Below are 18,306 nucleotides of genomic sequence, written 5' to 3'. Positions count from 1 at the left end.
GGAAAGGGAAAAGGAGACCGTAAAACAGAGATGGAGGGAGAGAAGAAGAAAGAGCATTTTGTTAGTTTGCCCGAGGCAGATCTCTTAACATCATGGCTCATTTTCAGAGCAAGTCATTGCTCTGGCGCGGCGTTACACAACACATATCAGATTTATTGGTACATTTAGCACCCGGGAAAATTCATCTCAAAAACAGAGAGACTTTTTTATGTTAAGAGGCCAACACACCAGTGGACAATACTTGATGCATATGAGCTAATTTAAGCTTCAAGTGGCTCTGAGGACCAGCGCTGCTCAAACCCTCAACAGAAAAAATACTATCTACATCTCCCGTTTTTTTAAAACTATTACTATTATTTATCTGCTTGGCATACAATGTAGGATGAACATAACAAGATCATTAGTGCCTGAAAGTTTTCAGTGGGGACTAAATCTAGTTTGTTTATTGGAATTATTAATTTTCACACACTCTAAAACAACTGTGGAAACAGATTCACTCAATTTATACATAAATACACAGTTTTACTGATGTTTCTGCTTTAGCCACAATAAGCATTCATTTTGTCGAGTATCATTATTCAGAGTAGGTAAGGAAGTTGTACTTGACTTACGATCTTGATATGCTTTGCTCAGCATGGGCCTCATAAGGTGGTAGTACCACAAAATATTCCTTCTCTCCTCTCTTGATAGTACTTAATAATATGGTCTGTTATTGTGTAACAAAACACACAACTTTAAGTGCTAATGCCCATCCATTTCGATATACTTATCCGTGGCCAGGTCACAGGGGCAGCAGGTCTAGCAAAACACCCCAGACACCCCTCTCCCCAGCAACGCTTTCAAGCTCCTCCTGGGGGACCCCAAGGCGTTCCTAGGCCAGATGAGATATATAATCCCTCCAGCATGTTCTGGGTCTGCCCCGGGGCCTCCTAGTGGGTCATGCCCGGAAAACACCTCTAATGGGAGGGGCCCAGGAGGGTCCTGATCAGATGTCCAAACCATCTCAACTGACCCCTTTCGATGTCAAGGAGCAGCAGCTCTACCCCGAGCTCCCTCTAGATGACCGAGCTCCTCACCCTATCTGGGGCTGAGCCCAGCCACCCCACAGTAGAAACTCATTTCGGCCGCCTGTATCCGCAATCTCATTCTTTCGGTCTCTACCAGAGCTCATGACCACAGGTGAGGGCTGGGACATAGATGGACCAGTAAATCAAAAGCTTTGCCCTCTGGCTCAGCTCTCTCTTTACCACAAGGGTCCGGCGTAGCGCCCGCATCACTGCAGATGCCGCACCAAACCACCGATCCATCTCACGCTCCATTCCACCCTCATTTTACAAGTCCTAGTAGTGTCCAATTAAGCCTACATTGAGCCTTTCATGGTCAGAATGTGTTCCTCATTCTAAAGTGAGGTCCTGCACATAAATAATGCAGAGTGTTTCATTAAAATAGTTTGTCTATATTTCTATAGTTTTATATGTGTAGAGTTTGCATGTCAGCATTGGTTTTCTCTGGGTACTCCGGCTTCCTCCCACAGTCCAAAGACATGCAGGTCAAATGGTGACACTAAATTGGCCATAGGTGTGAATGAGACCAAGAATGGTCATCTGTCTATGTGTCAGCCCTGTGATAGTCTGGTGACCTGTCCAGGGTGTACCCCACCTATTGCCCAGTGTCAGCTGGGATAGACTCCAGCTCCCTACCACCCCTAACAGGATAAGCAGTTATAGAAAATTAATCAATGAATGTATTTCGAGCATTGTTGCCACATTTCTGCACATCTGCTCCAAGAATTTAGTTTGTGCTGTTGACCAAAGTAGCATACTACAATGTCTATTCTCAGCACAACATCTAACAAACATCTTCCACTAAAATAAAGGAAAATACTGTTTTGGTCGTTGCACTGCCATAAAAATAGAGTCCTTACTGTTTTTAAGAAGACATAATTCTCTGGTCACTCTGTTTCATGTTTTACATTCTTAAACACATATACTTTACTGTGCAGCATGCTAACATCTATCTTGTCCTGGTATCCGGTGTGCTGAAAATAAACTTGACAGTAACAGTTCTCCTAATCCAGCTGGTGGATTTAATGCCAACTGTAAAGGCAGGACATATTTTCTGAAACTGCTCAGCTCACTTCCATATTCCATCATCCCTTTGCTTCTTGAAGATCTGTTTGAGGTGTATTTTGAGACAAAATAGGTGGCTCTATGAGTGTTGCTATGCAACCAAGGAAAACTTCACAAAAAAATATCGCAAAACCATCCCCCCCATGCATGTCAGAGATTCTATCTTAAAAACTGTTCTGCATTAATTCATCCGAGGATGAAGCATCTTGTTGGGGGATAAAAATAGCCACAGTCATCTCAGAAGCCTTGGAGGGTAGCCTATTTATTCGTTTTAAAATGGAAAAATGATCTGTCAAAATGGGAATGTGGAGAAAAAAATCCTTGGAAGTTCTGCAGTGATAAAAATGCTGTTGTACATTAGTGAAACCATGTTGTGAATAAATGCAATTTGGTTTCCAAGACAGTGTAGATTTGTGTGTAAGCTTCCTCTCTACCCATCATAGTGTGGGGCTTTAAAATCACGAGCTTCAAATCTTCACTGTTGTTTATGTATTCTTGTCCATGTGTGCATGTGGAACAACTGGCGTGCAGACTCAAAGGTTTATTAGTATCTCACTGTTAACTTGTAGTACGAATGGACAAACAAATGTGCATCGAAATAATGGACTGACTTCCTGTGATGATCCTGTTATTCTTTTATGCATCTCTAATTTTTATGCAGAGCATAATCACCCAACCCCCACCGCTTTGATGACAGCTAATGAACATTTCTGGCAACTCTTAGGCACAAGCCAACAACAGTTTAATCTACTGAATTGTCAATGTGCCTGTTAGAGGTAAATTGTTTGGTGCATACTATAAACATATTAAGAGGAAATAAAAATAAAGGCAAAGCACTGCAACAGTTTATGTTCTTCACTGTTGCAGTGCTTCGCCTTTACTTTTATTTCCTCTTAATATTTTTATAGTATACACCAAACACCAAGGCAGTTTACTTCTAAGTGAAACCTGCTTGGCAAGAAAACCTCAATCAATGCTATTTTGTTGTTCTAGCCATCATCCATAAAGGTTATCATTACTTTTTTTTCACAAATCTAATTTGTGGTTCAGGACATGGAATGAGTACAGACTGGTATACCCAATTTTGCCAGGTGTCACAGTTGTCTCAGGAGCTGCCCCTTAGTGGAGCATAAAGTCCAGTTCAGACCAACAGGAAGAAACCATTGCAGAGAAAAGCTGCAGTGGTGTGAACTAGCAGGTCTGAGCTCAACTTCAGCTGGCAGATGGTGTCACCTGCAACTCAGCTGGTCAAATTGTCGGTGGCTAGCTTTAGAACATAAGGCCGTCACCTGTTTCAACAGCCAGATGACATGTAGCGAAGTCTCCTGGTCAACTTAAAATGACCGCAGACGGCGTGTTCGCTTGCTGTGGCCATCCCCACCAAGCCCTCTGTTTCCTTCCTTACAGTGTGCCAGTGTCGGACAGTGGGTCACTGCTAAAAGTTCAGCTCTAGGCGAGAACACTATATCAATCACGGTTACTTACGACAACTCCTTTGTCAGTTTCAAATCCAATATGTTGCCATACTGGTGCAGGTTTTTTTCTTTACACCAGGTTTGCCATATTTCCTCTCCTCACTCCCAAAAACACTTCAACTTTCTTATAAACTCTGCCACTTCCAGCTCTACTGTAATCTGATCTCCTTCATGTTGCCTGCTCACAACCTTGTCAAGACACTAGTGTCTCCCTTAGTTCATTCATAAACATATTAATATGTTGACCACTTTATACATGTTATAGCCTAATGACAAATGCTGGTTCAGCTAGTTTGCATAAAAGCAAACTGTTTAAAGCTCGTATAAACGTAAATCAACCCCAGCACTTGAGAGTATAGTGGGCTACACAATACAAGTAAACCTTAGTTACTACCTGATCAACTTTATCTACCAGCTACCCTCATTGTGAAGGATAGAAAACAACAGTTGGTTTAGAAAATATTGTCAAATTGGAGGTTTATTTAATTACGGGTGTGATATGTGTGATAATCTAATCACTTGTGTTGCTTGCCCTCTTGGACACTGTTCTAGTGATGTCCCCAGATGACAGTAACTAACTCTCACATTGAAATTGTCAGAACTGATGAATAAAACAGCAAAAATAAGAATCAGTTTGAAAAAGAAATGTAAATTTCCTTTACCACAGCAGATATCACTCTTTCATGTGCTGAGTTGTTGCCAAGGGTAAGTACCCTGCTGACAGTGAATAAGTTGTGTGATAAGTGCCATGTAGAGCAGTTAAAGGGTCAACAGGCCTGCCCCAGACAGTTGGCTCATTTCTATGAAAGAAAAGTTCAGGAAGAACATTTCGAAAGTTGAAGATTAAAAGCAGCATTATACACCCTATGCTCTGGTAATGTTTTAGTGTTATTTAAGTACAGTAGAATGACACTTAAATCCAGCACTTCCCTCCCACACACTCCACAAGCTATACACACCTGCGAGCTGCCCAGTGAAACCAACTCTGGCTGACCTAAGCAGGTGAGCATCCCTGATTAAAGCCTCCTTTCCACTGCATGGTTCAGCGAAACTCAAGTCAAACCAACTCACATTTGGTACCAGGTCCTTTTTTTCTATTTGGTTTTCCACCGGTACCTTTACAGTGTAGTTGGGATTCTCAGCTGAGTTTGATGCCATCTGAAAAATGGTGTGAAGTATAGTAACTTCATCTTCTAGCATCAGCTCAGCTCAGCTCGGCTGGAACCTTCACCATGTTGGTACTAAAAATCTACCAGGTACTATACTGAAACTAAAAAAAAGCCAGTCAAGTTGAGTAGAGGCGTGACGCACCATGCAGTTGAAATGTGGCATAAGTGGCTCAGTGGAAATAGCACAATACAACACTTACTAAATACAGGTTGTTTCTATTCATTTCCTCTGCCTCCATTTAAACCTTGGAAGTGGCGGCCTTGCAGTCATAAACAGGATTATCAAATCTTCAGTTTACCACAGCTCTGTGTTGTGGTGCTCCTCCTCAGAGGCTGCCACAGTATCAGTCCAACAATGTTTGTTTTGCACTTTTCAAACAGACTTAAAATTAAAGCGTGGTGTTTGCAGGTGCCACTGCATGCATGTCTTTGCCTCTGTGAACTAAATTGACCACAATCCCTCCCTCCTTCCTAGTAAACAACAGCTGGTTCCAGTAGTCCATCTGCTACCTGTAAGTTCCCTTCCACAGGACTCACAGCTCCAGCATACTATTGGTTTGTCTACTCTAAGAGGTGCACTTACAGGGACACAGCGAGCATGTGTTGCTGCTCTGCCACCTTAATAACAGTTTGAATTTTTCGACGGGCACACTCAGCAGTAAACAGGCTTTTAATTGACTGTCTGAGTGCTTTTTCAAAAGCATGACTGGGTGGTTTGAAAATAAATGTGCTGTTTACAGCTCTGGCTGTTTTGTTGAATATCTATAGTATGTGTAGGTGATTCAAGCTTGTTGCTGTTTTTATGACTGAGAGTCCCAATGTTTTTTTGGTGTCTACTGAATGAAAACAAATTGATTATTTAAGTGCCTAAAGATGCTCCATCAGTCGGAACCGGATAAAATGGGTACTGAATATTTTCATGTAGGAAATGCAGTTTTTGTTTTTAGCAGAATGCTAAATGCTGCATTGATGTGTGTCTCTGCTTATGCCACATTTTCTGGACATGTTCACCATTATGATGGTGTTTGTTTGATGCAATAGGAGAGTAATTAGTTCTGACTTCCTGGCATCTTTATAGGTGTGACAGTGGCTTTTCACCTGACTCCAAGATCACCTTCACCTTCCGCAGTCCATGGTCAGATTCTGTGAGCATAATTTGCTGACTCACTGTCATTAGCGTTGACTGCAGAGAATCTGAGCTTATTTCTTGCAGTGGAATCACTCAACCACGTAAAGGTTAAAAAAAAAAAAAAAAAAAAAGAACAAAAACAAACCAGATCAGAAATACAGTTACAGAAATCTAAATGGGAATCTATCTGTGGTTGGTGCAACAATATTTTGAGCAAGTCATTTAACTTAAATGGTGCATGACACCTTCTTGAAATCAGGATTAAGGTATAATGACGCTCCATCAATCACACATGGCTGTCAGGCTAAACATACCAAGTGACCACATTCATGAAGCTGGAGAATGATTGCACGTGTTGTTCGGAGGTTACTCTTAAAGGTGTTTCCACAACATAATGACTTTTCTATCTTTCTTAATGACATTTCAACAGCATGACTTAATGCAGATAAAATGCCCGCTATGTTAAGATCGCATTACAAACAAAGCACTCAACTTTAAGTACAAAACTGCTGTTTACCATCATCCTCCAATAAACTTAAAGATTGCAATGCGAGTCTGTCTTAAGATGTAAGACCTGTGTTTTTCTTAAATACGGTGTGTTGGATATAGTATAAGTCTGTGGTTGAGAACAGAGACACACAGGAAGCCTTTACACAACAACAGGGCTCAGTGGAAGACCACAGACAAATCATCACTTAAAATCCTGAGCTTAGTGGCAGATTCGATGCCACATAGACACGGGAATTGTCACCATCAGATGTGACCTGTAGTAAACACAGATCAGTCCTACTGGCAGCTTCATGAATATGCATGTACAGTTCCTCCCAGTCATCAGCATGGTTGGTATGCTCTGTCCGTATCTCTATTATCGCTTCCTGACATTCTGCTCTACCTTGTCTCCATAACAACCTCCAAAATCCAGTCTCCAAACTACTCTGCATTTTCTGTGACAGGCTTGTCACTGCTGATGGTGAGAAAGTTCTCACAGGAAACTGTTCAAAACAAGGTCTGTGGATTGTCTTGAGTAACAGGGTCATTATTTCTACAAAGAGAAATTGCTGTTGAGTTTTTCAAATTTATTTGCTTTTGTTTGAGTGCCATCTACTTCCATTGAGCCCAGTTCAGACTAAAGATTTGCGACGAGTATGAGTTGAGACAGGCAACTACTTTTAATGCGCCCTTCTGTATCATTCTTAAAAACCTGCCTGTTCACACCAATGCAACTAGATGAGATGGTGTATCATCTCTATGCAACAACTCTCTGTACTTTTGTTCTGTTTTCCAGCTATTTGGGTTTATTTTGTGGCTGAATACAATTTGTATCTTCTTAAAATATGAATAAGGATAGGGATAGTGAGATACTGGCTACAGGTGCATTTGTAGTAGTGATGAAATGGCGAAAAACATAAACAAAACGAGTATCAGATGGACTGTACTCATAATAAATACACCACAATAATGTAAGTGAGCAGCGGCAATTAGTTTGTCAATGAGAAGAGAGTTTGTGTATGAGGGGGCATAAGAACATAAAACACCAACAAACCGTGAGCGGTCATTCTGACTTGACCATCGCACTTCACTACAAGCTGAATGGCTGTAGAAACAGGTGATGGCCTTTATGTTCTAAAACCAGCCACCGGTGATTTGACCAGCGGAGTTGCAAGTGACACCATCAGCCAGCTTGAGTCGAGCAGTTCACACGGCTACAACTTTTCTCTGCAATGTTCTCAAAAAGTTTTGTCTCGTCACGAATCATTGGTCTGAACTGGGCTTTATATTCAACATTATCATTTTTGATTTTGGAGTGAACTGACCCCTAAGTGATGGATAACAAAGTAACACAGGACAGATGAGCTAACGAGGGCAGATCAAAGAACAACTAACACTTGTAAGAAGCCTTAATTGACCAAATCTTCAGAATTACATTTTTGTTGACTTTCTACAGTAAACTGGTAGCATCAATCTTGCATGTATTTTTATTTATCTATCTTTTTAACTTTGGTCTCATTCAAATCAAGACTGCTTTTAAGTGGCAACTGTAGTTTCTCTCTGTGTCTCCAGAGTTGGCAGTGGATAGTTTTTTAAATGGTTTGTTTCCCTGTCAATTCATTCTGCCAGAGCCTGGCCTCAGTTCTCCCACGTGGGTGAAAAAAGGGAATCAGGGAAGGCGTGGAAACATGCCAATAAGCACTTTGAAAGTTGGCCAGGATTATTTTGTTCGGTTGCAGTAAAATATTTTTATACTTGAAAAGAAAGAAAGGAGAAAAAAAAATGCACCGAGGTAAAAGGGCACAGAGGTAACATGAGGCCACCTCCCACTGCTTCAAGTATTGGGCTTAATCCAATACCTCTAGTGTTTTTGATGTCACCTATGACATTTCTTGTTTCTCCTTTAGGTAAGGCTCTGTAACAAAATGCACTGTAGTCTGGGGAAAATAAACACAGTGACCTTCCAAAAATATCTTTAAGAAGCTCTTGCTCTGGCTTAAGCTTTCTACACTGGCATATCACTTGTAGGGTTTAACATCATGCCTTTAATTCACTTGCAAGTCAGCTGAGTGAGCTCAGGTTGAATTAAACTTGATGCAAATCCACTGCCCAGTGACATATGAATGGAAATTAAGAGTCTACTGACAAACAGTTTCCACTCCGTTGTGAGATAAACACAGACTGAACTGAAAGCAAGAACTAAACAAATCATCAAATCCACTCTCTCTGGCTAAAAGCAATAGCAACCGCACAGACACTGTGTATTGTGTCTTCCTGTTTACAGCTGATGAGGAAGAAACGTGTTGGAGGAGGGGTGGGATTATCCAATATACATACAGCAAAAATAGTCACAGATAAGCCACAGATCAAGTTGCATTAACTTGACTGTACTCCAAACACAGCTGAGCATGGACTTTTTTCCCCTTCACATTTCAGCAAACGAGAAAAGGGTTTCCAAATCAATCATTCCCCATCTCAGTCTCAGTGTGCACTTCTCTCTATTTCACCCTCAGGTTCTTTTATTACAGTTAAAATCCTGTGAAAAAAATCCTTTTAGTGTGGCTGGAATTTCTATGCAGACAGTAAAGGGATTGTGTTGAAAATGCAGAGGGGAGTCAGGGTGCAAACAACAGTTCCTGTAAGCAGATAAACCTTCTCTTTTGAATTTTTTTTTCTAAGCTGAGCAAGCTGCTCCCAAACAAATTCAATATTCACGAGGCGGAAAAACAGAGGCACAGGCTGCTACAATATGGTATAAAAGTATACAACTCAACAGGACAACAAAACATAAACATCGATCTTTGTCTCTAAAAGGTTAAGTTGTGTGAACAGATATAAAGTAGCGTGTAAATGAGCACAGACACAAGCATTGCTGAGCAGTGACACACTCCCATTGTTGTCCCAACTGTGACTAAGAAGCTGCAGCCACTCCAGTGTATAAAGAGGTCTCATTAACATGTGAGCCAGCTTGTCCAAAGCCCCACATCCTGCTTAATTAGAGGGTGTCCCTTCACCGCTGAAAGTCCCTTCTCCCAACACTTGACACTCGAGACAGGAGATGATAATAATGATGCATAGACTGGCTCGTGGCTCCCTCCCCCTCCGCTTCTCCCCAACTTCCTTTCATCTAATCTGTCCCTGTGCACAACCTTTTCTCAGTGGATCCCTTAAGTCCTGTGTGATCATCCTGTCCGTCTGTGTCTCTGAGCCCGTCAGTATGCTAGCCAGCCTCTGCCATACTGAGGAGACAGCAACAGTTGTTGGAGCCTCCAAGAGGAGCAGGAAGAGGAGGGAGGTGAAGAGTAAACAAAAAAAACAAAACAAAACAAAAAAAAAAAACGTGGCTAACTACTTACAAAGCAGTGGCGTGTATCCGATCAGTGGCCAGGCAGACGAATGAGGGAAGAGAGCCACATGACAAACGTAGTCGATACGGAGCTGGTGCATGAATGAGAGACAGAGAGGGAGGGAGGAAGAGCTCGAGCGCTATGTGAGGAGGGAGGGAGGGAACAAGTATGAGAGTGATGAGGGAGTCATAACATTACAGAACAGAGACAGAAGAAATGAGTGGTAGGGAAAGAAAGCTAGGTCAAGTACAAGAGTGGAAGAATTTTATCAACTTCACTTCTTACATTTAAAGAGGAAAGAGAAAAAAAGGAAAAGTAAGAAAAGGGGGATGAGTGACACAAAAGGAACAGACCTGGCCTTCCCCCTCTGTTTAGCAGTACTCATTGTGTTCAGTCCCCAGCTCACTACAACAGTCACATCATCCAAGCCCTTTACGAGCATCTCATGGTGAACAGAGCGAGAATGAAAAAGGGATGAAATGAGAGGTTGAGCTGAATTCTCCCTGTAGGACTGAATTCCCAGAGAGACCTATCAGTTTCATGACGCCTCTTAACGATACATTTTGCAGGCAGGGTTGGAGCGGAGCAGCTGTCAACCTCCCATGGATATAGACCTGAGTAACGGCAACCTCCGGTCTGCTTAGTGCAAATTTAGTAGATGTTTCAGTAGCCTTAATGGTTTGTAAAGTCTAGACAGAGAAAGTGATCTCTGCTTCCTAAGCAACTACTATTGAAGTACAAGGCAGGAAGCAGTGAAGCAAACCAATAGCCAGAAGGGTAGGATTTTAGTTTTTCTGGGGATTTGCCAAATAGCAGTGTTTGAACGCGTTTGCCTCCGTGGGCCTGCAATTACACCCCCTGGCTGTGGAACTAGATAAAACGTTTTAATAGGGTTGCTCAACGGGATAAAAAGATAATAAAGACAACTATAAAGAAAACTTTATCTGATTTATTGGTTTGTATCTCTTCAGTTAACGCTCACAGCTCAGAGGTTGGATTACAGCTGTGTCCTGTGTTTCAGATAATTATTATGACTGAAAGAGTCACATATTTCAAATTGTGAATATTTAATTTGTCAGTAGAACTATCATAGTGGATCTGAATATATCTCTTTCATGACAGATGTTTTGACTTACAATAGCAGGGAAATCACAGGTTAAACAAATCTTGTTAACAATGGTTCAGTTCCATTAAATGTCACAGTGAGTCATGCCAGTCAACCAGCATGTACAACACCAGGACCGAGGAATGAGCTCACCTAAGTTGCATTCACTCATTTTAATGTTATCAATTATTTTCTTACTTTGACATGCTAAAATGTCTGCTGTGAAAAATGAAACAGATCAAACACTTGCAGTGGTTTAACATGATCTCTAAAAACAGATATCTGCAACAGTATGCAGAAAAGTTACAACACAGGACAAAATTTTGGTATCAGAAGTGTTTTGTTTTCCGTTTGCAGTCTGAGTAGTATTGAACAATCACACCTGAGCGGGTTTAGGTTGCATACAGGTAAACCGTTAATGTGGAGAGCAAAGAAGTTGGAATGCTTTCACAGAACGACTGACTACTTTTTTCTCAGCATTCATATGCAGATAACTGTTAATAGAGATCAGCCAAAATGTTGTCTGGACCTGTCTCAAGTTGCTAATTGGATGGTAAAAAAATAAGCTGCGCATGAAAGAATGAGTGTTTGCCCGGATATCTGCTGGCTACACCATATCTCCGTAAAGACTGGTTGTTGCCTCCAGAGGCTATATCTTCATTAGACGATTGCCAGTGGGTTCTGAGATTGGATTTAACACAACAATGTTTTTATTCAAAGGTAAAATCAAACTTATTTCCTTGCAAAGTCGTAGCTTAAAGGACATTAGCCTCATCAGTCTTGTCCATTTCTTCACAGTTTATGACCCACTTACTGCATGCCTGTAATAAACACATGCTTGTTTTAGAGACTTTATTTCTAGGTCAAGAAATCACTTCCTCTTGTCCAGTGGTTCCCATTGGTCCAGCCACAGGGTCCAGATTATTTCTTGGTCATTAGTTCAGGGTCCACAAGGTTTAACACATTTAGCGTCATACTTGCGTTTGGCAATGTCGTCAAGCTAGTCTGCTGCCTCTGTCAAGTAGCTGTCCATTCACTTACTCATTATACAGCGGGAAAATGAACTTAGAAATAAAAGCTCTGTATCGGAAATTCACCGTACATAATGTTTTTTTGCAAACTTGTCACTTGTAGTCCTTTCGGAATGGACTTGCAACCCACTTCTGGACTGCAACCAACCAGTTGGGAACCACTGCTCTAATCTATGGTATAACAACTCAGAAGTCTGACAACTTCAGTCTACAAGCCAGTAATCATGCAAAACATCACCAAATTGGCAGAAATCAGTACATCATCTACTTAATAGAGTAGTATTATTGAAAATCATCTATGTTTACCAATCTTTTGGAATTCAAGACAACAAAACACACAAATCAGAATAAGTTGATTCTGCTGTAAACTCTCACTGCAAATTCTCTGCCAACTCAAACATCTTCAAGAGGATGCAATATCTCAATGTGGTCGTCAACAAGCGTGCAGCTCGCATGTTCGTGAGCCTTTCTAAAACAGCCTCAATCTAAACAAAACCCATCAGAGTTTCCACATGTCATACGCCTAGTTTCCAAAGCTGCCTCCTCTGTTACTCACCCTGGCTAGACTTACAAGACATTTGTTAAAATTAGATGGGCACTATGAGTGACTATTTAACAACCAAAACAAATTTGAGGAATTCTCGCTCAGAGCTTTTACACAGCCTTTCTAATGATGAGCAAGACAGCTGATGACTACCAGCTTTTTCCAGTGTTTAGTCTCGGTGGCACAGTGCTACTAAATTAACTTTAAGAGGTCATTTCCTATTGACAACAAAGGTACTACGCATGCAGATGTCAGTGCAGTTGGCAGATGATGTGGTGAGGTCTATGTGGCCCCATCATCTGTGCTGACATCTGGACCATATGTCTTCTGCATTGAGGGGCCAAGGTCCAGATTCAGAATAAAAACAGGGCACTGGGGGTGGAATCAGTCCAAGGACCCACAAGGGCATTGGTTATAAAGAGAGAAAAAGTCTAGGAGGTAGCTCTTTAAACAGCATCACTGCACTGCAGGCTTTTTACAAGGGGCTATGATGTGAATGAGAATTATCAATTAAATATGTGCTTTATGGCATGTGCTTCATCATGTAATGATTATGCTATAATCATAAGAAAGACAAGAAAATGAAAACTGATACATAGCACACAATAAAAAACCTCCACCATGCCATTTCTTAGACCCTTGGCTTCTAAAATGATCTTCAGACTCTGGAGATCATCTTTCTATAGTCCAGAGGGATGGTGTGGGCCACGGGGACGAGGAGGGAGAAGGATGAAGACAGAGATGTGATGGGAAGTCAGTAGGATAAAAGTAAAGTAAGGGGGATGAAATCAAGCTAGAGGGTTGCCAGTAATTAGCCCTCAGAATGTCCTCATATCGCTGATACAAGCAGGAGTTTCCTGGGAGATGGATTAAAATAACACGGAAGCCTTTGTAGCCTTTGTGTTTGCTGGTGCCCCTCTATCTCAGATTAAACCATGAAAATATTACTGATCTGATCATGCCACGTGACTGTGGGACACAGTGCTGATACTGTGTTTTTCTCAAGGATAAATTATATTCTCATAAACACGTGGGTTACAAGATACTGTAGGAAGACACTGGGTATGCTATTTGTAACACTGCTTGTGATAATAATAATAATAAACTTTATTCAAATAGCACCTTTCATACAAGAAATGCAGCACAGAGTTCTTTACAATAAGAACTAAACATGGAAATAGGACATAAAACAGAATGCGTTCATAAATTCATAGAATTGCAAAGCTATAAATCATAAAATCAAGTAAGATTTTAAGAGTTGCAGTAGCGTGAAGTATAAATAGAAAGCAAAAGCATAGAAAGAGTTTCAGACCTGTATCAGGAAGTCAGAGCTAGTTAAAGGCGAAAATGAATAGATACATTTTTAGCTTTCTTTTAAAAATATTTCGCGAGCTGGCTTCCCTGATATCTATAGGTAGTGGGTTCCATAGCTTTGGGGTGTAACTGACAAGGGCTGCATCCCCGATCTTCTCCCTGCTGTTACTGGGAACCTCCAATAAACTGGCAGCAGATTATCGCAGTGTTCTTGGAGGCAAATAGTTAACAATGGAGTTTGCAATGTAGCTCGGTCCCAGCCTATTTAGGGCTTTGTATTCAAGGAGGAGGAGGAGCTTAAAATCTAAACGTAACAGAAAGTCAGTGCAGAGCAGCTAAGACTGGTTTGATGTGCTCTCTGTTCTTGGTTCTGGTTAAACATTAAAAAAAAACTGATTGTGAAACAAGCAGGGTCAAAGAGATCCAAGAGCATGATGAGGATTACACAAAGGACGTAATGTGCTTTTTCAATGTAACTTTCATCCACAAGGGACCTAAAATGCTCTTACTATAAAGGCCCAGGCATAGTGGCGATGAAGGCCGGCTGTTGCATTGCCTCACATTGTGTATCTGCCAAAAAGTTGCACTTGAACACACCACGAAGACTACAGCAAACAGCCAACTAGCACACCTGCTCTGCGTCTGCTTGAGAGGAAATAACTCTTCATACCAGCAGGCGTCAGTAGTCGGTATTCATTATTCAAAAAGGGAAATCGAAAGACTGACAGGACGGATTCAAGATGCTAGTTGACCAGTTAGCACAGTAACAACACAACCCTTATGTAGAAAGAGCAAAGGATATTAACCATGTGCTGGCAAACAATAACAGACAATTATGAACAGTTTCTGCTTAAGAGCACAATGGCTACAAAAATAATCTAACCAAATATAACTAATTTGTTTTGATCTCATGCCCTCTTGACTTTAGTTCTTGGTTTACTTTCCTCACTTCCATTTGTCTTCTTTTACAATGAGCTGAAACTGCCTATCAGAGTGATTTCATTCACATGTGGGCTCCACCGGGTCCAACATAAATTCAATACGCTGAATTTGCTGAAAAACAACTGACAAGAGCCAACATGTGTCAACAATGCACACAGATGGTCTGACATCGACTGACGGCCGATGGTTGTCTTGGTGTGTCAAGCCCTAATGGTTCATGACAAGAACAGTTTTTAGAAGTTACTGAATATCACCTATTTACCCACAGTTTTATAGATTTAACAGAACCCAAAGCAATAACAAATTAGCAAGATGCTTGAAAAATCAAAAGGATTTACATCCCAAATCAATCCAGTTTCTTCAGGGCGGATTTTCCTGTGAATTCAGATTCTTCAGTGACTTACAGCTACCATGAGTCAACTGTTACAAGCCGTCTGTGACCACGCTTAATGTCAGATGGCTTCCAAGAAAAATGCCTGTGGTTAGACACCATTATGTATAGCCAACCTGCCATTAAGGTTTACCACCTTTCATCTGTGACTGCAAGCTGCGTGTTTGTATGTGAGGCGTCACTCCTTGCATAAATATTGCCATGTCTTGTGCATTCACACACACAAACATCAATGAATCCTCACCAAACAGCTGTTCTTCATCACAGTCCTCACGTGTTGGCACATCTCCCACTTCGTCATCCTCACTCATCCCTCCTTTTATCAGAGGGACTGAGACAATCCCTCACTTGCGTTTTTATTTTCCCACCTTGGAGTGACACGCATCATAACAGGATCATCCATCCCTCTGTCCTTCACTATCAGCTGCCCTACCTGCAGGTGGGAGGACTTGGGCAATCGCAGCTTTGTCACCATAATGACTTCCTTTTACATGTTGTGTCTGCAGCAATAAAGTGAATGACGGATGTGACTCCTGACCCATTCTTCCTTCTCAATGCAGCTTTACAAAGAACCTCAATAAATCAATTTTCTTATTGAGCCCTGCGGTCATAAACGTCTCTTTTAACAACATTATTAGAGTAGAAACAAGAGTAGGCTATCAATCAATGATTTCAATGACTCATGAACTAAGAGGCATGGAGGGAATGAAGCTGTGTTTATAACTGAAGCAAGGGGTAGACTGCTTTCCCACAATAGGCCATAGCAATGTCTCAAAAGTTACAACATAACCCCTTGACACACAACTACAAATCGCCCTTGAGTCTTATTTTTGGCTATTTCTGACATTCCAGAGTCATGATTTGATGGGATTTGTGGATCCAGTAATGTATCCCAGCTCAACTGAATATTAAAAAGATGTGAGATGCTGTTGCAGATTACTAGTGATGGGAAAATTCAATTCACCTAAGTATCACAATTTTTCAATAATTTTTTTGATGCCTGAATCAATAAAATTCAAATGCAGAGGTGGAAATAAGTGCCCCCTTTATTGCAGTAGCTAAGAGTAACATGACATCAAATCTGTTTCAACAAAAACAAAGCCAAAACAAGAAAGCAGAAAATGGCAGACTGTCCAAAGACATAGTCCTTCAGCTGCTCAAATAGCAACTCGAATTCAGCCAACGCAACATTAACTCCAGTCGAATCAGCAAACTTTCAGTTGCTGCCATTACACAGATTAGACCCAGCCCACTGTGAACCCCAGCACTGGTGTTTGCACCATCTGAATTTGGGTTGCCGCAGCTGCTACTGAATCTCAGTCTCCAGAGCTTCCACCCACTGTCCTCCCAGAGAACAGTCTCTTAAAAGCAGGGAGTGAGGCGGAGGGATTGTGTGGTGCATGAGCTGGATCAGTGGTTCCCAACTGGTCCAGCCAAGGGGTCCAGATTTCTCCGTAGTCATTAGTTAAAGTCCACACAGTTCAATATATGCAGCATCATACAAGCATTTGACCATACCATTGAGCTAGTTTGCACTCTGTCAAGCAGCTCTCCGATAGTCACTGACTCTACAGCAAGAAACAGCACTTCAAAATAAAAGCTCTGCACAGAAAATTCACTTTACTTCAAAATAATGCATGTTTTTTACAAACTTGACATATTACTTGAGGTCACTTGTCACTTGAGGTTCATTCTTTTGGACTGCAACCCACCAGTTGGGATCCATTGAGCTAGATTAATCGCCTTATTAGCAGGAAATCATTAAGTGGTTGTCAATGTTGGTATTGTGGTGGCGGGCACAAATAAATGAAGGTAAGGTATACTTTACTGTACCACAGGGAAATTTGTTTTGGACTCAAAGTCACTGCATCATACAACTTACACAAATAAACTAACACATATAGACATCATACATACTAACACTTGCACTGAAATGCCATTTATTCCCTAAATAATAAAAGTAATAAAAACAATACGACCACAAGTCCACATCGCGAGAGCAGCGCCACCTACTCTTTTAATATATGGACTGCAGGGACGGCTAAATGTAGCAGTTTAAGTTTACTTCTAAACAATCATTTATTCAACATGTTGTACATTTTAGTAAGCGAGTAGGTAAAGTTTATTTAATATAAAACCATTCACAGAGCAAGGTCCCAAAGTGCTTCATTGGAATAACAGACCATAAAAACAGTCACATGTTTATCATTTCTCTACGCAGTAATCTCCTTGGAAATATGTCTCATGACATATCTTCTCTAGAAGTGTTTTTCCCCATGGTCTAGTGATAAAATAATCACAATAAATAATAATATTGAATTGCAACACTTCCAGAATCACAGTACACATCTGATTGGCACCCAAGTATTTTGATAGTGTTGAATCATGGGGTAAGCATATCGTCCCAGCCCTAGTGTGTCCTACTGCTTTACAATCCTGTCATTTAACACAACAGAGGCGGTTAAGAGGTTATGGGATGCTGACTATCTGAGTGGAAAAACCCACCTTCAAATGTCTGAATATGTGTGATAGTAAGCTCATTGTTATAATTAACATGTTTTTCCGAGCAATTCCTCCTTCAAACAATTAGCTTCCTGACTCTCAGTGGAAACATGGAGACAGTTTAGCTTTCTGCTCACGAACTCCGTGGCGAACAAGAGGCCAGTATGAGCTCCAGTATCTATGGAGAAATGTAAGAATGTCATAGTAATCTATCTCCAACCCCAGCGGAGAGAGGAGGATGAAGAAACAGTTGAGCTCCTTGGCTCGCTTTCACCCCCCAGCCAATGCTTTCCTTTTTCGACCTTGCCAGCGGACCAGTGGGGATGTTGATTCCAGCTCTGCGCTGAGCCCATCCAGAGCCACTCTAGATAAGAAGCCAGTCCAGGAGGGAAACGTTTTCAAACAGCAAAAGGAGGGATGAGATAAGGCACTTAGAATTCATCAAAAAGACATCAGAAATAGAAGGAAATAAATGTGGAGGGTGACAGTGAATAATGCATTCTAATATCAGTAACGCCCAGTTTTCTTTTTATGATTTTAGGCAAAAACAGGTTTCAAATTCAACTATTGTTTATCCAGGGCAGGAATGTTGTCCTTTGGCGTACTTACAGTTTCAGATGAAGCCTTGAGGCCATTCTCTGCTTTTTCATATTCAGTGGAAATGTCTGGGAAGGACAACACAGGGTTGTCGAAAAACTCCCACACCACAGAACGTTCCAAGTCTTACTCTCCCCCTCTT

The 18,306-nt window shown here is 41.2% G+C and overlaps 1 protein-coding gene across 3 annotated transcripts in view; it reads right to left on the bottom strand.

Moving 5' to 3' along the window:
- The window catches only part of peak1 (pseudopodium-enriched atypical kinase 1), a 150,539-nt gene that overhangs the window by 76,571 nt on the left and 55,662 nt on the right, over nucleotides 1-18,306 (bottom strand). Inside the window, exon 1 of one of the 3 annotated variants that reach the window (XM_049573552.1) lies at nucleotides 9,748-9,836. The exons of the other annotated variants lie outside the window; for them this stretch is intronic. The gene's annotated coding sequence lies outside the window, so the exon portion shown is untranslated. Of the gene's footprint in view, nucleotides 1-9,747; nucleotides 9,837-18,306 lie in introns of those variants that run through there. 3 annotated transcript variants of the gene reach the window in all.

The sequence above is a fragment of the Epinephelus fuscoguttatus genome, linkage group LG4 (assembly GCF_011397635.1).
Source record: "Epinephelus fuscoguttatus linkage group LG4, E.fuscoguttatus.final_Chr_v1".
In the NCBI taxonomy this organism is placed as follows: domain Eukaryota; kingdom Metazoa; phylum Chordata; class Actinopteri; order Perciformes; family Serranidae; genus Epinephelus; species Epinephelus fuscoguttatus.
Note: the sequence above shows the minus strand (reverse complement) of the source record. Positions and strands in the feature narration are given on the sequence as shown.